General features: G+C 39.2%; 1 long non-coding RNA gene across 6 annotated transcripts in view; it reads left to right on the top strand.

Moving 5' to 3' along the window:
* The first annotated feature begins 1,021 nt into the window (after positions 1-1,021).
* The window catches only part of LOC131745011 (uncharacterized), a 50,858-nt gene continuing 24,347 nt past the window's right edge, over positions 1,022-27,532 (top strand). For 4 of the 6 annotated variants that reach the window (XR_010837994.1, XR_010837995.1, XR_010837993.1 and 1 more), the window contains exons 1-3: positions 1,048-1,135; positions 4,738-4,859; positions 6,254-6,319. This is a non-coding gene — a long non-coding RNA (uncharacterized lncRNA). Of the gene's footprint in view, positions 1,136-3,457; positions 3,507-4,737; positions 4,860-6,253; positions 6,320-27,532 lie in introns of all 6 variants that reach the window. The other 2 variants (XR_010837997.1, XR_010837996.1) reach the window with 2 other exon arrangements.

The raw sequence follows: 27,532 nt of genomic DNA, 5'->3' as shown, positions 1-27,532 counted from the left end.
GCCAGGCCGGTGGTGGTGGAGAGTGCGGGTCCTCTTCCCCTTCGCACCCACTCTCGTATCCGCCCACGCTCCACTGCTAACATTGCGGAGCAGTAACCAACCCAACCACCGTTTGTTCAGCGAGGCGCTGGCAAGGCAAACACACACAACCGAGTCACAGGCTGAGCCCTTGCCCACGAAGGCCACACATTTAGAATACAAAACAGACCCTTTGCCTGTCTCTCCACACCGCGCCGCCACAAGCCACAGAAGCACTCGAACTCTGGGACAGACCGGGGCGCTGGTGAACCAGGACAGGGGCTGGCACAGTGTTGGGCACTCCGCTGGGGCCCAGTAGATCGGGGACTTTGTGGTCTTTTATAATGAGGTCACACGGAAGCCGAAGTATGCCTATACACAAAGTTTCCCTCAACGATTCTGACGGGAGAGATACACTTTTATTTCCTGAGCTCCAACCCCTGCAAACAAACCCACTCTCCACAACAGCACACTCTTCGCGCTACGCACGCGCGCTAACTCCTCCCCTCCGTCAGTTCCCTCCAGGCTCCGCCCCTCAGGCGGACGTCCTCCTACAACCGCTCTATCCTCCCGGCCCCATCCCTCCCTGCTTTCACCTCTAATTGGACGCTGGCCTCTATTGACTCCGCCCTTCGGCGACGTGAGCCCGCTTTCCTCCGAGTAACGGCGCCGAGAGGGCGGGGTAGGGCGGGGCGACGGCGCGCTATTGTCATGGAGACGGGAAGCCGGCGGCGGCGGGAACAGCCAGGCTGAGGTGGCAGCGAGCCGGCTGAGGCGAGGCCGAGCGGCCTGGAGCGCGCAGAGCCGGCCAGTGGCGGCCTCTCAGGCAGCCAAGGGGCAGTGTCTTCCTGGGCTCGGACAACGCCCGGGTGGTCGCGGGGAGTGCCCCGAAGCGTCCCCGCCCTGCTCGCATCGCTTCCGCCACTCGCGGCCCCTCAGCTCCCCAGCGCCCGCCTCCCGGCTCCGCCCGCCGCCGGCTCCGCCCGCCGCCGCCGCCGCCGCCGCCGCAGCCCTTCGCGCTAAAGGTCGGTAGTGGCCCGCGCGCGCCGCCCGCCGGGGGCTCGCGCCAGCCACGAGGGAGCGTCCGCGGCTCGCGCGCCCGCGCCGTGGAGGAGAGGTGAGCCCCGGGTCCTCCATGCCACCGCGTACCCGCCCCGTTGCGGCCGGCCTTCCTGCCTCTCGAGCCGCGTCCGCGTCCCTTCGTGGACCGGACGGACGCGACGGTGCCCCGCGCGCCTCTGTGGGCATGGGCCGCGTGAACGTTGGGCGGGCTTCTCCTGGTGTGACGGTCCCCGGGCGGGCGGACGTGGGCGTGTCCCCTCCATCCACGCGCGGCGGCTTCACCCTCTCGGCTCTCGTCCGAGATTTCTGAAATGCTGATTTATGAAATGGAGCCGTGGAGGTTTGTGCCACCGAAAATCTGAGTCTGTCAACACAGACATTCTCATTACATCATCATGACACTCTGGGCAGCTAAGCAACCCCCCGCATACACACACTATACTTACAAACCCCCCCCCCCCCACTTCGTTTCTTTCTCCTGTCTTCTTTTTGGTGCACGGACTGTAGAGAATCCTGCAAGATATTGAGGCATTTAGAATTTATGGTTCTGTTGCAGTGGTTGTCACCTCCGCTCTTCGTCAAATTTGAGACTCATTTCTAAAGGATGTCTCTATTTTCTGGTTTATTTGCACATTGATGGCTCTGATGCTCGGCTGGCCACGGCCGCCCGGCGTCTTGAGATAGACTCGTGTTAATATGTGAATGGGAAGAGAGCTGATCATTAGCGGGCAGACGGGATTCAGATAACATCTGGCGGGTTTTCTCCGTTTTCATGTGAAAGCTTTCACGTTTTTGCTGGTAAACCGGAGGTTTTAACTTTTAGTCTTGGTAGCAGTGACGATAAGGATACGTTCCCTTCTCTCCACCCGCCCCCCCCCGCCCCTTTTCCTCCTTTATTCATCAGCTTTGCCGTTTGGGAGCCTGCGTGCTTTTAGCAGTAGTTTAACTCGTCTCTTGTCACTGAAGCTTTCTCCCCCAGCAGAGGTGGGAGCTAACTCCCTCTGGTTCCAGGTTACCAAGACAACTCCTTTTCTTTTTGGCTTACTATTGCATTTGTATCTTTCCGAACATTTTAACTTACATTAGGGATAGGTATTCCCTGATTGTTCTTAATGAAAAACTTTTTAAAAAATCTAATTGTAAAACTTCCTAAGAGTTTATTGGTTTGTCATGTCTGCACGTATCCTGTTATACATAACTCTTAAAATTTAGAGCTTTAAAATAAGATCCACAATTGTATTGTTAAGACGTGGTCGTGGAGCTTGCTTTTCGAGTTTTGGCTGTACAGTTGTCATTGTTTAAATCAAGTGCAAAAGAGGTTATTCCTGTTTATTTAGTGTAATAACTGTTTACAGTTAAAACTTTAAAGACTCATAAAAGGAGATCTGCTGTATTTTAAAGATCTCATCATTCTTGTGGGAGAGACACAACACTGACGCTAGGAAAGGCAACAGATTGCTTCTGTCATATCGCTTTGCAGTTTTGGAGTGTACTTAAAGGATTATGATTGATAAGGCTGTCTTGCCAGAGAATGTTGACACAGGTGTGCATCGTTATCTTAATTAAGATCCTGAGAAAATGTTGTCTATAAAATGGTGACATAAGAAGGGCGGCATATTTCTGTACAGTTTTGCTTTGGGAGAATTTAATTGCATGGAAACCTGTCTTTGAGCTTCCAGATTTTGTGAGCACTTTGGCAGCAGAAGTTTTAGAGAGAAATGATAGTTCAGTGTTAAGTGTTCTGGCATGTATTAATACTACTTGTGGCTTTTTGGCAATGCCTTTGTCGACTTTTTTTGTGCTTCCATCTTTGTGGAATAATGGTTCCTGATTTAGAAAGAAAAGCATAAATAGCATAGTATATTATTAAGCAAACGTTTATTAGTGTTCAGTAAAAATATGTAGAGGAAGGCATGCTTATTGTGCAGAAACAGGATTGTAATAAAAAGGTAAATATATAAGAAATTTATGTCCCTTCACTTTTTTTTAGAAGACAGTCTCCTAGAATGTTTTAATGATCTAAAACAATTTCTTTTTTCTTATTGTCAAGTACTTAACTACATTTTTTATGGAATGCCTTGTTTTTATTTCCAGACATAGAAGAAAACTGTTTATTTCTTCCAAAATGTGGTTCTGTAAACTTGAATTGATGAGCAAGTGAAGATAGTGCATTTAGACTCTTATTAGTTTAAGGATCTGAGTCATAACCTGGATGACCACTAGAATAGTATTACTGTCCTTTACTTCAAATCTCTGAATACCAAATGCCAAAACAATAGCAGGACGGATACTGTTGATTATATTACCCCTTGGCTTACCCAGCACCTAATACCCTTCGACATAGTATTGCATTAAGATTTCCCCCCTCTCTTTGTAGCTCATGATTTTCTGGAAGCTGGCCGTCCATCAATGTGTATGTAAGATGCGTGAGTGTTTTTCTTTAATATTAAAACTCATTGTAGAAAGAGGAAATGAAAGTGGAGGAGGCCATAGGCGTTATGATCGGAGAGGCCAGGTGTAGAGTCACAGCTCATTCGTGACTCCAAGGATAATGAGCTGCAGAGCATTACATGGTAAACTAAAATCAAAGAATGACTTATTTAGATTTGTTTGCTGAAACTAAAACAAGAGCATTAATTTTGACATAATTGCTTTACTTATCCCCCAACTCCCCTTCAAAAATTTCTTTTCTGGCAGCTAAAATCAGCATCCCAATGCTATTATCCATACATTATTTTCAAATTTGATATGCTGTGTTAAAAGAAATGAAATAGGAATATGAGCTAATTACCTGTCATCTGTTTTAATAAGTAACACCAAGTAATTATTAATATATAATAATTAATATATTTTTAGAGTATAGAAATCTTGTGGAAAATTTCAGTGTTCTTCAGTTGATAATGTGCAAGTAAATGAGATCATGTAATCCTGAGTGAATTAAACATTTTATTTAAAACAGATTATGAAAACAGGATCATATTTTGGAATAGCGTTTTAACTCTGAGATAGCACAGCCTATTTTGTGTGGTAATAGCTCAATATCTTTGTGTATTTCCCTTCAGTGTCTACATTGTGTTGGCTCCTGTAGTTTAACATCTTTTCAGTATAAATGTTAGCTGTTTTATAGAGAATAATTGTCCTTAATAGAATAGCAGCTGATACCACTCTAAGAAGATGTAAAATCTTGGAATTATTTTTTTCTTGTTCAGTAATGACTCTGGTTTGCTTTCATAGCACTACTCTGGAGTGTGATACTCATGACTTATTTCTGCATAAATCTGCAGTATTTTATAGCTAGAGTATACCTGAGCACCAATTTAGCTTGGCAAATTAACTTAGATGCTTCAAAATTGAAAACCAGTATATTCAAATGTAGTTAAAGTTTAAATCTTTATTAGTAAGGATGCACTTAACATTTGTTCAGGAGAATAGAATATCATTTTCTCCTGCAGTTGTCATTTATGTAATCCATTTTTCTAGCCTTTTCTCAGGCTAATGATATTCCACACCTTGATACAGTCTTTAGTTGTTTATTTGCGATAATATAGAGTGATACCTTGGAGAAAATTAGATTAGATATTCATATTTAATATCCCCAAAGTATTTAACGAGACTTCTGTGTTTCCTTAAACAGAATCGTTTCCATTTTCTGTGCAGGTTTTAAATATGATGTTTCCGTAATACATTTGGATGTTTTCAGCTAAGCTCACTTCTGAAACATGGGGTTCCTCCAAATGTTGACTGAAATTTGTCCTTGCGCATCCCAGGCTCATCTGCAAGTGAGTGTCTGCACAGTTGTGCTTGTGTGTGGAGTAAACCCAAAATAGCATCAGCGTTTGTTTTACCAAAGTATTTGTATTGGAAATAGGGATGGTCTAAGTACAGAATGTAGAGAATGTCACTTGAGGCCTTTGATTATTAAAATTTTACCAATGCATTGGTAAGTAGGAAAATTTTTGATTCATAGAAATGCACTTAAAATGCATTTATTTTTTAATGTTATCATCGGATAGTGAAATTTTTGAACTCAGTGCTTTTCGTAAAAATCAAGACTAAAGTTATGATATGTAATAGAAATAGGATTATTATTTAAAGGAAATAATATTTATATCAAATTACAGTTTTTGATTATTTTCATTACCCCAGTTCTTTTCAGAATAAACTTAGAGGGAGTATCAGCTCTAGTCATGGGTACTAAACTCTTTTAAAAAGTCAAAGGATATACAGGTGTGCACAAAACTTGTCACTTCTCATCAAAATAGGGGCTGCTGAATACAAGCAGATGAGAAAAGCTATGAGAAAAAAAAAAAATACTGTGCAGAATATTTGTGTTGCCTAGTGGGGAGAGCAAGTACTGGATTTAGTGATAGAGAATATTTTCTTAAGTAAAAAAGATGGTTGGATGACCAAAAAAAAAAAAGAATTCTACAGAAGGCAACTCTAGTACAGCCTGCAGTAGAATAAGTGCTTCTCTGTGGATACTTTCAAAGGCATTAAAGTGATTTTTAATGTTATATAATTGTTTTTAAATAACACACTCGTGTTCTCCTATCACTGATTGGGCGTTATGGGGCTTCATGTATGACCAAGAGCTGAAGCATTACAGTGACTTAGGAAACACACAAATATGAAGAAAATGTTAAACAGTGAGCAATCTGATTCCTCTTTGTTTGCCTTTAAGCTTAGTTTTTGTTTTTGTTTTTGTTTTTTTAACCACATGTAAACTTGTTGAGTTTAAAAGACAGGAGGATTAGATTTTTCTTCCCTCCTAAGGATGAATATAGGAAAAATCTAAACATATATGCAAATTGGTTGAGTTTTATATCTCTTATTAGCCAAAATTTATTATGAAGATTCATATTTATAGCTTATATATTAATGGTATTCAAATGTATTAAAACTGATACTTCTTTTATATAAAATAGGTGTGTGAGGGGGGGTTCCCCACTCTTGAAAATATGAAGAAAGCATGTCCTTACAACAGTAATAGGTTATGGTTGATTGAGAAGGTTATACTAAATGTTCTCTAGTGGAAATGGCTAGAGTATGCTTTTTGAGAACTATATCATTCAGGAGTAAAATCAATTGAAGTATTGGTAATTAAATTGTAATTCAATGAAGGAACAAACTGGTAGGAAAGATGAAGCTAACTCTTGCTGTTTTTCTCTTTAAGAATCTACAGTCCATAATGGAGCTACTGTACTGGCCATTGGAAGAAGGAGATTCTGAAGATAGGGAGGTAATATTATCTCTTTTAAAAGAATACTTTCCTCTGTAATCCTGTGGTTTATTACATATAAGAACTTTATCTAGTAGAGAGCAATTTCTTTAAATTTGGGGTATGGAAACAATCTGACTTTCCTGTGTTCAGTTTTTGAGCTCCTCCTCCTGGGGTAATAGGCTATGTTGGGAGAGCTGAGAAATCTCATCTAGGCATACTCAGCACCCTTAAAATAGCTTCTTTCTGAGAATTAGATCTGTGATGGTGGCCTACCCCGTTCTAGTAGATGTCATTTTAGCTTGTGGTTGATGTGCGGACATTGAGCACATTGCTTAGCTGTCCTCATTTACCTCTCTGGCTTTGTTGCCTTCTCTGGGGGAACGTGCTCTCAGCCGGGTGGTTTACTGCCAGCCACCACCCAGCTCTGAGTGGGAGACTTGCTGGTTGACAACTGGTTCCAGGGCTCTGCCAAAGAGCTCACCAGGCCCAGCCTGGGCTGCTCTAGCGCACTGGAGGCCAGGAGCTCCCACACACGGGTTTCTTCCCTAGTTGTCAGCTTTAGGTCCCTTTCCATTTTTTGTGTAATCCTAGGCTATGGGTAATACTTTCCGTTTCCTCTCACTAGGTTGGCTTGTTGCTTTCTTTGCAGCTGTTGCAGGGATTCACATGGAATGGAGGACTCTGTTTTATTCTGGATGAGATCTTTGATCATTTCCCCACATGCTTTTCCAGTTTCAGAAACCTAATGCTGGTGTTAAAGAATAAATCTAAAATTCTTGAACAACAAAAATTAAAAATGAAAAATCTGTGTCAATAAGAAAAGCTTCCACCTTTTCATGCTATGTTGCTACATTGCCCATGCAAGTTAAATTAAAAACAGAGTCAAACCCCTTTATAAATTATCAATCGCTATGTCTAAGAATGTTTATAAAGGCTTAAATTGTGTAATGGGATTTATATCATTTTTCTTCCTTTTTAAGAAAAATGATATACTTTTCTAGTCATCAAAAATACTCCCTGAACTATATCTATGGAGGGATATTAATGTAATAATAAAGGGCTTTATGATGTTTAATTATATAATTGGGAAATTGGTAAGCAACAGTAGTAGCTAAAATCAGTTTCTTCTATTAAAGAGCTAGTATACATTTAAAAACAAAAACCTTCAAGAAGGAGACTCTTTAATCTTTAAATCATATGATGTTTTTGGTTAATGCAACAGGAAGAGGAAATACACTAATCTCAGATTCTTTTATTCTTGGCTAGGTAGAGGTTGGAAGCAGCTGAGGAGCTATTAACATGTAGCCTAGAAAAAAAATGATATAAAAGTGATTATTTGGAAGGTAGTGTACATTTGCAGAACAATTCAATATTATGTCCTTGACCAACTTTTATACTTCATATACTTGGGTTATTACTCTAGCTTTTAAACTATCAATCTATGGTGTAACTTGTGTATGGAATGCAAGGGCATTTGTGAATTGACTAGGTCTTGCCGGTCATTCTAAAATGTGCTACAATATTACAAAGTTGAAATGTAATATTTATTAATAGAAGGAAAATATAAAATTTAATATCTGGGCAACTGTGACCTTCAAACCTACTTTAAAAGTATAATCTTGACATCTGTGACACTATTTTTTGTCTTTGTTATATAGATAGAATTATGGATATTCTACAATCCAAATGATTTATTTATTAATTCCAAATTTTTTTCTCTATAATAGACTTTTAAAATAAAAAGAATATGTGTTTTAGTTATGGACTAATTTATTAAGCATTAGTACACAGAAAAGCAGCTTGATTAATTTAAAACTGTGAAAGGGGGCAGGTAAAACTGCTTTCGGCTGAAATTTACTAATGCAGTAACCATTTAAATTAAATGTTTGTTAACCTAATAGTGATGGCATTTTCTCCTCCTCCTCCTTGTGGTTTTGTCCAACTAGATGTTACAGTGGCAGTTGCGCTGACTGTTAAGTGTTTAAATGATGACACCATTATGTGAAGTGATTTTGAAATGAGAGATTCCAGCCAAGAATTACATCTGCTCCCATCTCCTTCAAATCATACTCTCTGGCAGTACAGATTATGATTGATTTGTTTGTGACAGATTGCAGGAAACAGTCATTGATTTTTCAATATTTTACCTTAAAATTATTTACAGTTGTAACCATGGGGAGGTATTTCCATGGGCTGTCAGCCCCTGAAAGACTAGGATAATATTCCCTGCTCTCTGACAAGACAAATTACCTGTAATGAGTGCAGTAGCTGAAGGGTATACTTTTATTTTAAAATATGTCAATAACCCCAGTGACTAAACGAATATTGATTTAGCATAATGAAGCCTGAGTAATGTGAAAATGAGCTTTTTCAAGGAGCATGGTAAAGACTTTCTTTTTAGCTGGTTGTAAGAAGCTTTTCATTCTTTTCAACTAGCTAGTGGAGATAAGGAGTTTTATATGCAAACCATCAGGAATGATAGTGTGTTTGTGATAACCAGGGTCCGAATATTTTGCCCTTGCTTCTATCGATTCTTTTTCAGATCTTATTTGGAGTCTTACTCTCAGTCATAGAATAGCTACTGATTTGCTTGCTCTTATCTTTAACCAAATTAATGTATTTACCATTCCAGCATATTTTGCATTAGAACCTCTGGTATTGAATATTAAAATATAAGTCTATATACAATCATTTGTAGATGACATAATAATTATCTTAAGACATTTCAAATGGATCTTTTGTAGTATTTAATGTGCTGTATGTTATGGTAGAATAATTCCTAGTCCCTGGACATCAGACTGCTTTCAGTGGGAATGAAGATTAATTTACTTAAGCCCTGATATTTTAGGCATCATTGCATGTTTTCATTTTTGTCAGACTTCCGCCCACCCTTTTCAAATGTAATTCTCAACTTTTTAATGGATTAAGATCCCCCCCCCCCAAAAAAAGATCCCAAAACATAAGGTCCTTCAAACAAGAATGATAATAAAGTAGTATATTGGTTTATTTCATAGTTCATCAAGAAGCCAAAGATCTTATGCCTGACTAAGTATCTCCATATCTGACTTGGTAAGGAGAAAATAGGGTAAACAATGCCTATAATATATAGTAGAAAAGTCAGTATTTGAAGATGTCTAACTTGTATTCCATGGGAACCTGATGTATTTTATGATAACTAATAGTAATAAAATTTTATTGAAAGCAATAGGTAAAGTCCCTTTAGAAATTAAAAATGAGTTATGATTTAAAGAAAATTCAGATGGCTCTTTGTGAGTGCTAGTTCTTTTTGTAGCATTGCATTGGAAATGTTGCAATAAAATGAAAAATATAAACATATCTTTTAATGGAAAATAGGATAGACTCTAGAACAGAAAATTATCGTTTTATTTTTTCCCAGGAATTTGCCTGAGGGTGTGACACAGATGATCTCTGTTACTTGTCTTAGTGTGTCCTGCAGTAAGCTGGATGCTTTATAAGATACTGGTCCCTTGGTTTCAAATGCTGTAAGATTTTAGGTCTCCATCACCCCCTCCCCCCAATTTTTTCCTTTTTTCTATAAAGGACCTTTGAAAATAGAAATATAAAGGTTGTACTATCATCACATATGAAACTGGTAGCCCAAATTCTTCAACCATTAATTTGTTGATATTTTATCCTTAAAATTCTAAGGATGATATTCTAAGTTGATCTAAGTTGATATTTTATCCTTAAAACTTACCTATGGTTAAGGCCTATCTATAGATATGCCCTCCAGAAAAAAATGAACATAGATTTTTTTCCTCAACAGTTTTTTTAAATGAAACGTATTTTCTTCATACAAATCTACGTTAAGGAAAACATCTGTATTGTTGTTTAGCTTATTTTGGAGTAAAATAATAAATGTATATGGTAAGTACCTCCTGACCCCATCATTTAGTTTTAAACCTATCTGTTCCTTTTATAGTACATGTGCAGAACTATTTATGTGAATAAAATTCAATAAATACGTAGATAAAGTAAAGCTTTTTCCGGGGAAATTATTCTCTTTTGGATACTCTGCCCTTTTCCATTTCTTTTCTCCCCTTGGAAAAAAAAAATCTTGCCCTTGTTCTCCTTTAGGGAAAAACTATTTAGATAAAGTGTTTTTAAATCATGCAAGTCATTGCCTGGGGTTGGTTAAAACATTTACTTTTTTGAAAAGGAGAAAATGCCCCTGTTTTAAAAATCTTTCTTGTATTTGTATCTATTAAGATAAACAGTTTACTTTGATACGGTACATACCAATCTACTTAGTTAATTTTTTTTCCAGAATTCATTTTACTGTGCTTGGTCTGACCTTCTATGATAACTTAATATAGGAACAAATTAGCATATAATTCTATTTTCCACGTGACCTCAACCAGTTGCAGAATTGTACTGCCACTTTTGGGGCGCAGTTTGATAGTTGATGTAGACTGTAGCATTTTTAAGTGTTTGCAAATGTTCAGTGCATCCTGCCTAAGGTGTTATCGAAAATGTTTAAAAGTATAGCAGTTAGAGGAAATATTCACCCCTATTCCTAAGGTATCAAAATGCCTCCTAAAGGTAGCATTTTAAATTAGTGTGCATAATTGATTAGTGATTTGTCTTTCTCCCAAGCATAAAGCAACAGGGCAAAGTTAAGTGAGGTTGGTGAAGTATAAGAAGATATTACGGACTGATGGTGACAATGATCATGGTAACTAAATGGATTTTTTTTTTTCTTTTAGATTCAGCTATCAGTCTGAAATTTCCTGTGGTCTGTTCAGTCTAGATTCAAAGGCCATGGAAAAATCAAGTGCTTAAGTGGTTTAAATATGTTTTGGATGTTCTTATTTATAGATTACAGTATTTTTCCACTTAAAATCCACAGTTGTCATGCAGAAGAAGGTTATGCCCTTCTAGATCACCAATTTTATTTGACATGCTTAGCATTGTAATGTATTACCAAATGCTATCTGTTTTAATCAAAGTATAGAAAAAATAAAATCAATTTTATATGTTGACTTTTTTCTAAAACGACTTTATTGGATTGAATGAATGTTTATACCTGAAAAAGAGCATTCCAAAAAGAAAATCACATTCTCTAACGTAGCAATTCTTCTGGCAATCTGATATCATTAGAGTAGGTTTAAAATCACTTTCTAATGTGACTGTATTATATTTATGGGAGAAAAAAGACTTGAAAGGTATCCTTATATATGTTTTAATTTTCTAGATTAGTCCCTCTGGAATAGAGCATTTTCTTCTCAAAAAATCTATTAGCTCAACTCAGATACAAGAAAAAAATCATAACTGGCAGAGCATTTGTTATGTGTTTGAGCATTTGTTATGTAAAGAAGGTTGACATCCAATCTTTCACAGAGTTCTTACATTTGGGGAGACTGAATAATGACCGTTTGCCTTGCCATTGGGAAATTCCTTGTTGTGGCCTTTGTGGTGGCTGTAGGAAAATGGAAGGATTCCTCTGTGGCACAGGCCTCTGGCTTCTGTGGTGTGAACACTGTCAAGAGGTATGTCTCACTAGAGGTAGCCCTCAGCGAGGAAACTAGGATCATTCACAGATGCTGATGATACTCGAAGAAGCAGTTGTGAGTGACTGTTTTGTAAATGACCCAGTTCGTACTTCATCCACTTCTGTAGTTTTTACAAAGAAAGTGCTAATGATAAATTCTTAAGCTCAGGTCTCCATATGGCAAAGTAAATTTATTAGGCTAGAGTGTTTCTTTTTTATTTTAAATTAAACTTAGTATTTTGAGATCATTGTAGATTTCACATGCAGTTGTACTAAATAATGGAGAGGTCCTTTGTACCCTTTACCTAGTTTCCCCAAATAGTATGGTGTATAGTACAATATCACAACTTGGACATTGACATCAGTACAGCCAAAATACAGAACATTTCCTTCACTACAAGGATTCCTGATGTTGCCCTTGTATATCCATATTTGCTTCTCTCCTGCTCCCCTTCCTTAACCATAGCAACCACTAGGCTGTTTTCCATTTCTATAATTTTTTCCTTTCAAGGATGTTATATAAATGGAATCATATAGTATATAACCTTTTGGAATTGACTTTTCTCACTCAGCACAATTTTCTGGAAATTCAACTTGAATATTTCAAGTCTGTTCTTTTTATGTTTGGGTAATATCCCATGGTATGGTTGTCCCACAGTTTGTTTAACCATTTACCAGTTGAGACTTCAGGGTTGTTTCTGGTTTTTCACTATTACGAATAAAACTGCTGTAAACATTCGTGTATAGATTTTTGTGTGAACATAAGTTTTCATTTTCCTGGGATAAATGCCCAGGAGTGCGATTGTGGGTCATATGATAATTACAGAGAGCATTTCTTTTTAAGACTAGAATTGATTTTGTGTGTATGGAAGGGGAGACAAAGAGGACATCTACATTTTTGTGGTATTTTTGCTTTAACTGGATTTGTTTATGATTTCAAAACATGCAGACTATCTTAAATAACTTGTAGCTAGATATCAAAAAACATTTTTTCCACAACCTAGATTTTGTTCTTATTGTTAGAGAAACATTTTTGAGAAAAAATTACTTTTCGGGGGGGTAAACAGTTTCTTTGTAAAGGAATAAAGGTAGACATACATTTTAGAAAAGATGCTGCAAAGCTGACAGGTTACTTGGGGAAATTTTCCAAGTGTTAATAGAGAGACTTGACGTTCAAGGATATATTATAATAGTTTTTCAACTGGTAGACTCTAGCTTTTGTCACTATCATGTTGCCTGTAGTTTTTATTTGTAGAATGAATTCATTATCTTTATAATTTGTGTTCAGCGGTATTGCATTTAATGTCCATCTAATTCAACTATATGCACTTAGGAAGAAAAGAAGGAAATAAAAAACAGTATCTTTTCTAGTATGTGGCCCCTAAAAGGCAACTATTGATACTTTACATGATGCTTAATGGAAGAAACAGCTCTGTTCCCAACCCTGGTGGAAGTTATACTGTTATACTTCCTGAGAGGCATGTATGAAACCATCTATGCTATATTTTGGGAGTGACTTACTGAAAGGATTTTCAAGGATAATTTTTATTCTGATTTTCCACCGTATATATTGACTTTAGAACTCCTACTGAAGATGTAGCTCCATTTCTTTTTTAGAAACATTGGATGCCTTTAACTGGTTACAATAATCCTTCTAACAAAAGTCAATATTTTAAATCTTTAACCTTTTTGAGTGAGGCCCTAGGCCCAGGGGAACCCCAGTCTTGCAATTCTTCTAAATATAGTTAATCTTTAGCACATTATGGTCATGACCACAGTGATATAAATGACATAAGATAATAAAATAGTCCTTGCCCTTAAAAATGACCTGGACTAAAGATAGTATGGACATATAGAATCTTTGAATACCAGTAGTCACTCATCAAGAAGCAGCTAGGGAAGCATCTCCTGTCTAGCACTTCTAGGAACTGGGACCCCAACAGTAAAGAAGAGCAATACAGGCCCTGATCCCTTTGTGGGGTTCTCACGGCTCTTAGACTGGGGGATGGGGACAGGGGAGAAGTAAATGAAACTGAGGTAGAGTCCAACACGATTATGTGTTACTAGAAATCCAGAACCTTTGGAATTTAGGAGAGAGACTAGGAAAGGTGAAACTGCTGGAGCAGGCCTCACAGAAAATGGTGGGCTTGAATTGGGAAGGAGCATGTATGTGACACAGAGGGAGGACATCGAGGACATCAGGAGCAGGGGGAAATGGGCTGCAGTGTGGTTTGTTGGAAGTGAGATGCAATCTGGCCTGGTCATCAAAATAGTAGATGACTGCCCCAAAGTATACTTAACAGCTTCCTATGTTTTAGGAACTCACCAGAAATGTGGCATGCTTTCTTTAAGAGTAATATTTGAGTTTAAATATGTATATTTGAGTGAAAAAACAAATGGATACTCTTCTTCTTAAAACTAGGACTTGGAAGTAGCTTTTAGGCTATGAGGCTCAGTATGTGTGTGTGAATGTGAAAAACAACCTTACTTTCCTCCATTTGTGTTTGATAAGGAATAAGATATTTTGTACCTTTCTGATGTCTTAAATGCATAATCTGTAATACTGTAATACTTTACAATGTTTTATTTTAGGCTTAAAATAAAATAACTTAAAGTTCTTTTAGACGAGCTCCAAAATTAAAGCTGTAAGATCACATAGATAAAAGTTACATAAAGAATACATTTGTAAGATGGTACATAGATGGCTTTACTAAGAAACTGTTTTGGGCACCCTAAGAAAATACAGGCATTTCTGTGCATTCTTTTCAAGTGTTCAAGGCAGTAAGAGAGCTGAGAGCCTTTTCTAAATATGCATCCAATTTCAGAAGGCTAAACTGGGAAGCGCTAATATGCCTGAGGCCCTTTAAGTCAGGAACTTGGAAAAAGGAAGCCACCTAAGGGACTATCAGAGTTTCTTTAAATTTATGTAAATCATAGATTTGATCAACGTGGTTATAAAAGACATCAAAATTAAGATAGTCAGGATTTTATGTGTAATAATACAGATTCCAGTGCCCCCAACTATATGCCGTTGCCAATGAGGAGGCCAAAATGAATTGTGTTTTAGGAAAGTGCTACATTAGGTGGGCGAATTAAAAGTTCTGACTATGTATAATGAGCCAGCACTGTGGAATCATCTTGTAATACTGTTTATCTAGCAGTTTAAAAAAAAAAAAAAAAAGAAAATGGTGCTATTTTAGACAGTTAAAAAAAAATTTTTTTTACAAATATTGCAAATCACAGGTTGGTTACCACTAGACTTCCTGACTCTGCTGTGATTGCTGTATTCTCTGTATATTCTTTTAAAATACAAGGCACTTTATAATTTTGTCTATAGTTGTTTATATATATTTTCTCCACAAAATGTTTTCAGAACAACTTATTCCTAAATTACCTTAACCTACCTGCCATCTTTAAACTTTATGTATGAATATACTGAAGTGTCAGTTGCAAGACACATTAGCAGACTATTTAATTTTTTTTTCCAGGAGTCTTTTTAGTCAAAACACCTTGCAAACTCTATGCATAAAAATAGCAGACAGCTTCCACTTGCAGGCTTTTGAAGCTGGAGAAGATGTGTTTTTCACGTGAAGAAACTTGAGTCCAGGAAGATGAAATGCCTTGCTACTAAGTGGTAATAAGGATCTTTTGACTCCACAGCAAATGCTGCCATCTTGAAGATGCTTGTCCCCAGTTCTGGAAATTCAATCTGAAGATGGTTGTATCACATCCCTATTCTTCATAATATTTTATTCTATACATATCAGAAATAAATGTCTACTTGCCATCTGTACACATCATACAAACATTTTGTCATCCAGTATGGGTACCAGTAACAAGTTAAAGTATGTTAATCTCAGAACTGAATTTTAACCAATAGGATGTTTCATGTATTCATTACTATTTAGACATACCTGCTGTCTTTTAACATTGTGATAAATCCAGGGAATCAAATATGAATACAGTATGTTCCCTGAATTCAACAACGTGGGCACTGGGCTCAGGCATGGAGATGAAATGGTGAACAGCATGCAGTGTTTACCTTTGTGGAGCTTGGAGCTTAGCAGCTATCTTGGCTATAGAGGCATAAACAGACCATTTCAGCACAGCATGGTGAGAGGGAAAGGCCAGGTGCCATGGGACCCCAGGGGCAGAGTCCCCAGCCAAGCCTGACAGAGGATGGGCAAAGTCAAGGAAGGCTTCCCAGAGGAAAGGGGCATTGGGGTTGAGCCTTGAAGGAAGGGGGAGCAAAGAAAGACAAGGGAGAGCATGTGCCTTCAGGAGTCAGCAAGGAGTTTGAAAGAAGCAGGAGAGGTGCGTGCAGAGATTAGAAGGAGAGATGAGAGTAACCAGGGGCCAGGCTGCAAAGGATGGTTTATACGCCCGAGAGAGCAGCTTGGACCTCATCTTACTTTCACCTGACCAGCTCTGCGTTGTGGAGGTATCATGTTTGGTGGTAGCATGGGGAGTACATTGGAGACCAGCAAGACTGGTGGTGAGAGACTAGCTTGGTGGTTTTTGCACATAATTGTCCAGGGATGAGAATAGTTGCAAGAGGAAGTAGAGCTGTCGGTGGATTGATGGGAGATACTAAGATGCTAGAAATTAAAGGACCTGTGGCCGACCGGTTACGTATGGGGGTAAAGGAAAAGCATGTCAACGAGGGCGTCCAGAAGGCTGCAGCAGTTAGGTCGTGGTGGTGGTGTTTTGAGACAGGGAACCTAGGAGAAGGAAGTCTAACGGGAGAAAAGACAGTGTGGGCCAAGCAGGTGGTGAGATGCTAGTAGAATATCCAGGGGATTTGGAACTCACGATCTAGTAGCAGGCAGGGAACACAATCTATTCTTTCATATCCGTTCGTTTTCATTTCTCTGAAAGGCACATTTCTCCAAAAATGTGTTTTCTTTCATTATTAAATGTTGTTTTCCTTTTTTTCTTGTGTGATACAGCTGTAATGGTCCTGTGAAAAGCAAATCTGAGATGAACCGTTCAATATTATTGGGCAGCATTTGTTTTTAAAAAAAGATGGGGTTCAGAAGGATACGAAGGAAGGAAAGTGAAAGAATATTCCTGGCTATAGCTGTCCCCTAAACCATTCAATGGATTAAGTATACTCAATTTCGTTTGTGCAGAGGGATTTAAAGATAGACAGGGAGGGGCAAAACATTTCCAGGAAAAAAGCACTGGAGAATATTTTTGTTTTTAGACACTTGGTGAGTTTGGATTACAACCTATGCTTAAGTGATTAGTAAGTAACATTATCTGCATCATGTTACTTCCAACATTCACCCACAAGTCCTTACTCAGCATGTACTGGGTACTGGACAACGTTGGCCATCGAATAGAGACTGTAGTGGGCATGGTCCTTCCCTCACAGAGTTTGTAGTCTAGCTGGAGGGTTATAAATCCTGAAGGTAGCTTTTTATGATATTTCTCTCCATGTTTGTTTAATGTAGTTGACATACGTTGCGAGGACCACTTATGACTCTCAAATCCTATAAAAATGAACATTTATGCCTCCAGAGGGCACTGCCACGTTCACAGGAGGAAGAAAAAGAAAGGATTCAGGCTGCCTTGACTTTCTATCTGTTGAGGTGGGGCTAGCTGGAATTGTTCCTCAAATCAGGGGACTGGAGCACATGTGGACAGTAGCTCCTGGCTATTCCTGAGTAGCTAGGAAATGGAGTTGTGACTTACTTGCTCAAAAGGGTCAACATTCCCCACCAGAGTGGTAAATTTGCTACAGTTGATGAACTTGTATTGACACCATCACCCAAAGTCCATAGTTTACGTTAAGGTTTACTGTTGGTGTTTTATATTCTGTGGGTTTGGACAAATTTGAAATGATATGTATCCACCATTAGAGTATCATACAGAATAATTTCACTGCCCTAAAAATCCTCTGTGCTTTGCTTCTTCATCCTTTCCTCTCCACTAACCCCTGACAGCCATTGATCTTTTTACTGTCTCCATAGTTTTGCCTTTTCCATCATGTCATACTGTTAAAATCATTAAGTATTTAGCCTTTTCGGATTGGCTTCTTTTAGTTAGTAATATGCCTTTAAATTTTCTCTCTGTCTTTTCAGGCTTGATAACTCATTTCTTTTTAGTGCTGAATAATATTTCATTGAATGTACCAGAGTTTTTCCATTTACCTAATGAAGTGTATCTTGGTTGCTTCCAAGTTTTGGCAGTTACGAATAAAGTGGCTGTAAACATCTGAACGCAGGTTTTTGTGTGGATATAAATTTTCAACTCCTTTGGGTAAATACCATGGAGTGCTGTTGTTGGATCATATGTAATAGTATTAAGTTTTATAAGAAGCCGCCAAACTGTCTTACAAAAGTGGCTGTATTGTTTTGCATTCCCACCAGCAAGGAATGAGATAGACCCATGATTAGGTCTCTGTCTTTTAATGAGCCTGCTGCACCTCTTGTCTGAACTTCGCACTCCTCCTCAGTTTCCCCGCCCCCTTAGGTAGGACAGGGTGGCTAGAGCGGGCTGCAGTTACATATTTCCCTTCCTCCCTGTGGAAGGCTATGGCCAGCTGGAAGCGGGTTTTTCTTTTCCTTCAGGTCAGTTAGGCTCTGGTAAAACCCTAGCAGGTTAGGCTCTATGAAAATAGTTTCTCCTGAGAGCAGACCTTGTTAAGAAGAAAGCTCTGGCATGTTTCAAAAATGCTTCCTTTTCCCCTCCGCCTGCCAGAAGCATGAGGGGTTTTTTCCTGGATGTTCACTGTGAAGACCTGGTTGAGCTCCTGGAGGTGAAACTCACAAAAGGGTGGGACCTGCCTGTGACTGGGCCCCCCTGGAACTTTTGCCTTCAGAGTTGTCCACACTGAGCCTCCAGCAACTGGGCAATTACAGTTCAGGTTCTCCCACCCCGCCACTGGCTCCCATGGAGGTTTCTGCTTACCGGTTTCTGCTCTACTGAGTTGTGATTTTCTGTACTCATCTGTCTCTCACCCCAGCTTTAGGGGCAGAAGTTTGCCCTGTAACCGCACTTCCCTTATGGATCTCACGAGATTGGCTGATTTTTCAGTTTGTTCATTTCTTTACTTGTTTTACATTGGAGTTGGTGACATCTAAGCTCCTTACGTGTTGGACCAGAAACCAGAAATCCACAAACATTTATCAGCCTGTGACAAGATAAATACCAAATAATAAGAGAAAGCATTTAGAAACTTACATGGCGATTTGACTTTGCCATGGTATCCATGTGCACGATTTTATATTTTACAAAAATATTGGTCTGCAGAAGATTGGAAATTAGAAGCAAAACAAAAAGACAACAAACGATTGGCCCTTCACTACAGATAGGTGGAGAAGAAAGGAACTGGGAGACAGTCAAGAAAATGATGATTTGGGGGATGGGAATTATACCACTTTTATCAGTTGTCCAGAAGGTGCTCTGAGATTGCAGGGGAAGAAAGTCAAACTGCTTGGAGTGCAAAGAAAAGGGTGATTAGGGCCTTTCAGAGTGGCTGTGCTGGGCAGGATACAGTGGCGTATGAGAGAGCATAGACATCCTCCACCCCCCACCTACCTCGCCCCTGCTGTCAGAGTGATCTTCCTAACATGGAGATCAGATCATGTCACCCCCCTCTTGCTTAAATTCTTTAGAGACACCTTCTGCCTAACGCTTCTCAACTTCTCAGCACCATTCCCAAGGCTGCTATCTACCTGACCACAGAGGACCCCTCTCACATCGTTTTCTACCACTCCAGCCTGTGACCCTTCTCTCCAGCAGCTGGTTTTCCTGGAGTAGATCGTGGTGTGCACTGCCACCTCAGTCATGCATGTGCAGCAACTATGCATCTGCAGCCTCTTCTGTTGGGAAGGCCTTCCCTCCTTTCACTGTTCTCTGGTGAAATCCCACATAGCCTTTAACATCATCCTCTTGGGGGTTTTCCTGCATTTGATGTCAAATGCACAGGTGAGGTGGGCCCAGGTGCTCAATCAATGTGGGGTGAGTGTGGAGCTGGAAGGGAAACTTACAGATTCTGCTACATTTCTGACGATTTCATGTTCTTGTGTCTTCTTTGGGCATCTCACAACTGGAAAGGGGGATGTGTTTCAGGCCATTAGGTAGGAGCAGTTACCAAGTAACACTGAAACTAGCATCTGGATGCCTCAGGGCTGGGGGGAGACCAGAGAAGAAGCCATTGAAGGTGGGGCTCTCCTGGGACAGCTTTCCTGGGGTTCCCATCCTTCTCAGAGAGAGAGAGAGCCTCTAAAGCAGGGCTTGGCAAACTTTTTCTCAAAGGAGCCAGATAATGAATATTTTTGGCTTTGTGGGCCAGACAATGTCTGTTGCAACTATTTTGTCATTGCAATGCAAAAGCAGCCATAGACAAGTGGGTGTGGCTGAGTTCCAGTGACACTTTTACAAAAGTGTTCCAATAACATTTATGAAAACAGACTGCAGGCTGAATTTAGCCCATGGGCTGTAGTTGCCAACCTCTGCTCAAAGGAAAGAAAACGTCCCCTTTCTTCTGCCCTGTCTCTAAATAGCCTTTGGAGGCCTCGCTAAGTTTACCTTTATAGTTTCTAAATTCCTGGATTTTTTTCCTTCAAAATGGCATAAACAATGAGTAATCTGCCCCTACTTGCCAGTCAGTTGCAGCCTAAAATGTCCTTTATTGGTGGAGTGAAAGATGCAGTGGCATACACTGAACATGTATAAGTGTTTGTAAAATTCATCCTTAACCCAGGTCTTTATGAGATAGACACATGAGATTCTGACTATGAACTATATGAGAGCTAAAACCTTGCCGTAAAGTGATTTGGTAATATCCTTGGTGCTCTAACTACCTTTTGGTGGGCTATGTGAATTTTGGACCTGGAAAGTAGAGTTAAGCTTTTCACAAACTGGGGTAAGGATGGGGACCTAGAGGATGCCCACGTCCATGGCCCAGTATACTGTCTAGAATTCATACCCGATGGGAAAAACTGCACAGCTTATGATATCTTATCTTTGAGATAACAGAGTGGTAGACAGCATAGCAATGCATAAACTAGGCCAGAAGACATTAAAGGCAAGTATACCTGCCTCAAATGGCTCAGATGGTCATATGCTCTATAAAATGCTCAAGCCAAATAGCCATGTAAATTAAAGTCGAAAACAGCGGGGTTACTAAAACCCTGACATTATCAGCACCAGGGAAGCAGGTAGAGGAGGCTGGCTGATGCTGTGATAGCCTTTGTCACCTCCCTCTGCCCCCAAGGGGCCCCATAGAGGTCACCCTGTTACCCTATTTCCCCAAAGCCACAAATAAGGACATCTTTTGTGGCCTGACCGAACAGGACGACCTAGTAGCAAGGCTCATGCGAGCTGTGACGGGGGCACTGACTTGGTCCTCATCATCTTCTGGTGCTATTTAGAGTATCTTTAGATTAGCCACAGTCTCCTACTCTGAAAAATAACCAAGATGGGACATTCTTCACCTGGCAGTCTTTGCCCCCAGATGCAGTCAAAATCAATGTGTGCTTTACAGCTAGCAGTGGAGTGGTCTCCTTTACAATCTTGAACTCTTTCCCTTTCCTTATGTCTTAGAGGTCTAATTAAACACCCCCAAGAAAAGTTGGTGATAGTCCCAGTATCTCTCTTCTTTTATTTATATGACAACCAGACCAGTTGCAAACTGTGTTTCAGATAAACAACAATATATTGAGCACCTACTAGGCCATTATGATGTGAAATCAAATTAGAATGGTGTGAAATATTACTAGATCCTCAGCCAGATGCATAGGGTAGGTTTGTTCTCCTACAGCCTCTTCTCATGAGTGTAGTGTGTGATTATTTAGATTTTATCAAAAGGGTATAAATTAGTAATTTTATGTCTCTTTTCTCCCCATTTACCTTTGGAGATTTTCACTTTTCATTTTGAAAAGTCCATTTTGAATATATTTATCGTCAGTGTTGAAGAGGGCTAGTTTTAGTTTATTCTAATGTTATGTACTTTAGTGCTTGACTTATTTACTGTGGGTTTGGTTATTGACCTATTTTATTTGTCATTTTATGACATACATATTTTCAGTGGAGACGCTTAGGCTAAGCTGTATTTATTTTTACCACAGTACATTAACCATAAAACTATCTAACTACGGTAAAAACCACGATAATCTGGAACCCTCAGGGAATAGGTTGTTCAAGATAGCCAAGTTTTAAGAATGAACATTAACTACTTGTGATGGAAACCTTTTTAAAATGGACCATACCTATCCCTCTTATCTTGAAAAAAAGGTAGAGTCTCACTGCACTTTGACAATAACTCATGGTCTTCAGTAAGAATTGCACTGCGTGACTCAGCTCTCATTAAAGGACTTGGGTGTTCTTTTTTGTTTTTAGTTTCTTGTTGTTGTTGATTTTTAATTCTCATGGGCATTTCTTTTTTTTTTTTTTTTGCGGTACGCGGGCCTCTCACTGTTGTGGCCTCTCTCATTGCAGAGCACAGGCTCCGGACGCACAGGCTCAGCGGCCATGACTCATGGGTCCAGCCGCCCCGCAGCACGTGGCACGTGGGACCCTCCCGGACCGGGGCACGAACCCGTGTGCCCTGCATCGGCAGGCGGATGTTCAACCACTGCGCCACCAGGGAAGCCCTCTTGGGCATTTCTTAAACCAGTCTTCTTTCTTCAATGGCCGTCAGCTGTGTTTCTCACGGGCCTTCCTGGTAGAGGGCAGGAGGGCACGTGAGAAACAGTGCCCTTCAATTTACTGCTTTTATACTTCTATGGACTTGGAAACAGGTGATAGAACTCATGAGAATATAAGCAGGCATGAGAAAGGACTTCCGGGGACCCACTAACGGGTCCGATGCCTCAGTTGTGTATTAATAACTTGCAAGCAACCCTTGCCTCCCTGAAAACTCTTACTCCTTAGCCTGTTGGTTCTCTGCGTTCTAGCCAGCGGGTCGTAAAATGGGGCAGATCTGCTGTAATTCCTCCCCTCAACATGCTTCTCTACTCAGCAAAGCTCTGCAGAAGCTGATTCTAGCCAGGATAGGGGAACTCTGAGCCTTGTGTCTGGGAACTAAAGCAGCTAGCTGAATACACCTTAGAAAAGAAAATCAGGTTTAAAACAGGCCTCATTTTAAGTTCGTAGTTTATTAAATGATGCCTATATCATGATAATATCCTGCAAATTCTCCTTCTCTTTATCCTATTGCACCTTTTTCCTTTTTTAAAAAAAATAAAATGCTAAACATACACTCTTTGGTCTTGTAATTTATTGGGACTAAAGCTAAAGCCTTAATTCTAAAAATGCATCTCTAGTCAAAACTGCCTAGCCCTTAATGATTCTAGTTTTTTTAATGCACGTTATTATGGATTCATTACATATATTTTTTACTTTAGTTTCTTTGCACAAAACAATGAAGAATTCTTTATTAAAGATGCTGGCAGGTGACAATTAGACTAGAAACTTGGTTGTCTGACATTTCCACGGTGCTTCACAGGATTTCATCGTGTTTTCTCATTGGATCCTCAGAACAATGCAGTGGTTATATTGTCCCCCATGTCAGAGCTAGGAGACCAGAGGTGCAGAGGTGTCCAGTGATGTGTCCAAGGTCACACTGCTGTTAGCGCTCTCAGGATTGAGCCCAGACCTGTGTGTTTTCCCCCATTAGCTCCCAAGTTATCGTACTGGTGAGTAAGAGGTGAGACTTATTAGTTTACAGTGTGCAGACACATTAGTTCTCAGTGTGTAGTTAGGGCTTCCAACGCCTCCGAGTACGTGAAGTGTCAGATCTTCTAAAGCGAGAGGAGGAGAACTTGCTCAGCATGTGATCCTAAGGGAGAAGTCTGTCATCTTCAACCAGCCGTCACCCTGCTGCTGCTGGAGGGCTGGAGACTGCCCGTTTGGGATCCAAGGACTGATGGTCAGTTGTGTACAATAACCTGGGGACTCTGGTACTAAATGTAGTGGCATTAGTTATTCCTGTAGATAACTGTCCAGTGTTTTTAGAGAACCAAATATTGTTTTGTTTAGTGGTTTTGGCCACATATGAGTAGTCAGTTAATGAAATTATTATTTTTCAAAACCAGGTGCTAAAGAGTTTGGGAGTATATTCTGATCCATTTCTTAAGACAAACAATATATCTATACCACTTGTATCCAAATCACAAGTTTCCTTTATTTTTATTTTCAGATTTCAATATATAGCTGTTTTTGAGCTGGAAAAAATTAGTCTTCGGCAAAAACAATTTGCATAGCTGGATTTAATTTGTCATTTACAAACTCTATTGCTTTTTGTTTTAAGAATTGTAAATGATAGGTTATATTAAACCAATGTTTTTGAAGGTCTATTAAGATGATGCATTCCAAATAGAATAATATTTAAATAAACCTTTAACAAATTTATATTTTTCTTTTCATTTATATATGTGTGGGTGTGTGGGTGTGTATTTGCTGATGGAGTAGAGATTGCTTCCTGAGAAGTCAACCCAACCCCCAAATTCTAAAATGTTCTAATTCATTATCCAGTTTAGCTTTTTAAAAATCGGAAATTTAGTCCAATCTATTTATATTAACAGACTGGTGCTATCAAGTTAATCCTGTAATTAAAATTCATTTCTCAAAGATGTTACTAACATCTTAGAAATATTAAAGATTTAAACCCTACAAATTGGTATGGAAATTATTAAATTTTCCCTGTTTTTTTCCCTTCTCTCCCAGAGTGATTCATTTCACTTTCTGTGTCTTCTTCCATGAACCATAATGCTTTTGCGGAGATCCCTAATTCAGTGAAACCTGTTTAGGGGATCATCTCTGTTAGAAAGACAGCTGCCAAAAAGGCATTCACTCTCCGAGTATGGACTTTAGATTATGGCCAATCAAGACTTGGAGCTGGAGGAACACCTGTCAGAGACGTTTTTCTGCAAGGAGATGGTGTCTTTATTCAGGTTTCATTGCACTTCAGAAAAAGATTCATTTTAGAATGTGGGTAAAACAGCATCTGCTTTTATGATTCATCCTTTTAAAGCTGAGAAACCAATTTAGAGTTTATTTACATTGTTCTATGGCAGGAGAAACTTCAACAAAGTGTTTAGCAAAGAAGGACTTTCCCAGATGTTTGATTTGTAACTTTCTTTCATGAAAGAAATCTAAACATTTATTTTTGAACTTTTTTCCTGTGAGTATAATTGACAGTAGGAATTCTTATGGATAAACTTTTAAAACTGTTTAAGCTAAATTGTGAATATGCATCCTGAAAGCTGGAAAACTCTCCTATGTTGCATTTTTATGTGAACAATGCAAAGTATTATTGATACGGACTGGTGTTTAGAGGAACGACACTCAGCTTTCAACTCTGCTCTAATTAGAGGCACGGTTAAGTACATAAAATGCAGGTACCCTGTCATATCTGCAGACTATACTGAGCATAACTATTAGAAGACAAACTTCATTTTGCAAACTGTAATTTAATGGTATAACAGTGTGCAGACCAGAATATTGGTTAATTTTCAAAACATTTTATTCTACACCAATTAGCTCAGGTCCTGGAGGGCAAAATGACAAGAGGTTACTCGTTTACTATGTATTTAATTAATTGAAAAATGCTCAAATTGCTTTTACAGTTGTTATTAAAAAGTAGAATCAGTGTTGCCAGTGCTCAAACATAATTGGAACCCCAGGGAATTAAATATTTAGCATTAGTAATGTAACAGCACTTAGGACACAAATTTCTATTTTCGTAATGAAAGCTATACACTGTGAGTGCAAGCGGCTGAAACGACAGCTGTGACAAGTGAAACGGCCTGGGATATTTCAATAAGACACCTCATTGGACAGCAAGTCTTACCACATTACTCGTTTGTAAGAGATCTGCAAGTTTAATTCCCAAAAGAAACCCGTTACCCAAGTATTTAGATTTCTAATTGCACGCAGGATGAACAGTTGGGCAAATGTCTTGCCATAAGCGGCTGAAATGTATAGTGCTTTCTAAATAATCCTATATAAGTTCATGCCTTTGTCAATTTAAAAATAGCAGGACTGTCAGGGAATAAAGATCTTGTTTGTTTTAAGTTTAATTACATTTTAAGCATAAATGCTCTCAGTGTTACAATGAGAAAAGTTGGATATTAGACTCTAATGAGCTACAGTGGTAGACGGCTAGAGACCCTAAGGGATTCCCTCCGTAAATTAACTGGATAAAAGTACTTGGTTAGGATATAGTTGATGGCTGAGCTGTTCTTAAAACCCAGTTATAGAGCTGTCTCTCACTCCTGTTTTCATTCCAAACAGGCCCTGTAGAGACTTTAATGGCCGCCTGTTACAACTTGTCAAAATGTATTATATTACTCCACTAATAAATAGTATTAAAGGGTATTTGACTTCATTTCTCCTTTTCAGAGGAGATCAGGTTGATAAACACAACTGGCTTAGGTCGGTCTCATTTTAATTTATGTCATCTAAGTAATATTGAAGGTCCCTGGTTTGAATTTGGCAAACATTATTTTCCCGGGGACGTAAAACTTACAAAATATTATGGACAATGGAAACAATTAATGGAGACTATTTATTATAGACTCTTTGTCTGTGAGAGATGTATGACTTTGACATGTTTAGCCCATGTTCAAAGTATTTGAAAAACCGTAGCTAAACTGACATTCTTTGAAGCATAACTCGACTAATTCCTTTGCCATTCATTCTGTCTTCTTGAAAAAGTTGCAGGACTTTTTGATTTCATAATTTTCTTCTGCTTACCATTGTCTGAGTCAGTTTTTTTGAGAATTTATTCTAACTGATCATGATTTCTATTTTATTTTTTGTAATGTTTAGAACATACATGCTTATTTTTAAAAAAAGAGAGAGAAGAAGAGTGTAGAAATTTATTTGATAGTCTCCCTTTTACCCTCTCCCCCAATCCTCCCTCCCTCTCTGGGGATCACCTTTGCTAACAGTTTGATAACATATCAAGCATTCATAACATTTTCTGTGCATATTATACACATGCACATACAGATGTTATTTATTTATATATAGTACACATAACGTATTTAAAGAACATAATTTGGATCACCCCATAGAAGTCAGTGATTTGCTTTTTCCCCACACTTATTTATCATAGGTATTTTCCAATACTGGTGTCCAAATCTTCCTCATTCTCTTTCTTTTTTTTTTTTTAATTTAATTTAATTTAATTAATTTATTTATTTATTTATTTTTGGCTGTGTTAGGTCTTTGTTTCTGTGCGAGGGCTTTCTCTAGTTGCGGCGACCGGGGGTCACTCTTCATCGCAGTGTGCGGGCCTCTCACTGTTGTGGCCTCTCCCGTTGTGGAGCACAGGCTCCGGACGCGCAGGCTCAGTAGTTGTGGCTCACGGGCCTAGCTGCTCCGCGGCATGTGGGATCTTCCCAGACCAGGGCTTAAACCCGTGTCCCCTACATTGGCAGGCAGATTCTCAACCACTGCGCCACCAGGGAAGCCCCCTCATTCTTTTTCATAGCCAGTTGCCATTTCGTATTTTAGAGGTATAAAATTTATCTATTGCCTATTGATGTCATTTGAAGTCACCTCCAGTTTTTCCGCTATGGCAGATAGCATTGCAGTGAACTTCTGATTGTGCTTGAGTGTGTGTGTGTTTGCAGCAGGTGTGTATGCATCTCTGTGCACGTGTCATAAAAAGATATTGAGCTAACATTTATTGAGTGATTACTCTGTGCCAGGTGCTATTCAAAGCACTTTACATATATAGTATTAACTCATTGCATCAT

Source organism: Kogia breviceps, chromosome 18 (genome assembly GCF_026419965.1).
Source record: "Kogia breviceps isolate mKogBre1 chromosome 18, mKogBre1 haplotype 1, whole genome shotgun sequence".
Lineage (NCBI taxonomy): Eukaryota > Metazoa > Chordata > Mammalia > Artiodactyla > Physeteridae > Kogia > Kogia breviceps.
This window is presented reverse-complemented; position numbering and strand designations above follow the sequence as displayed.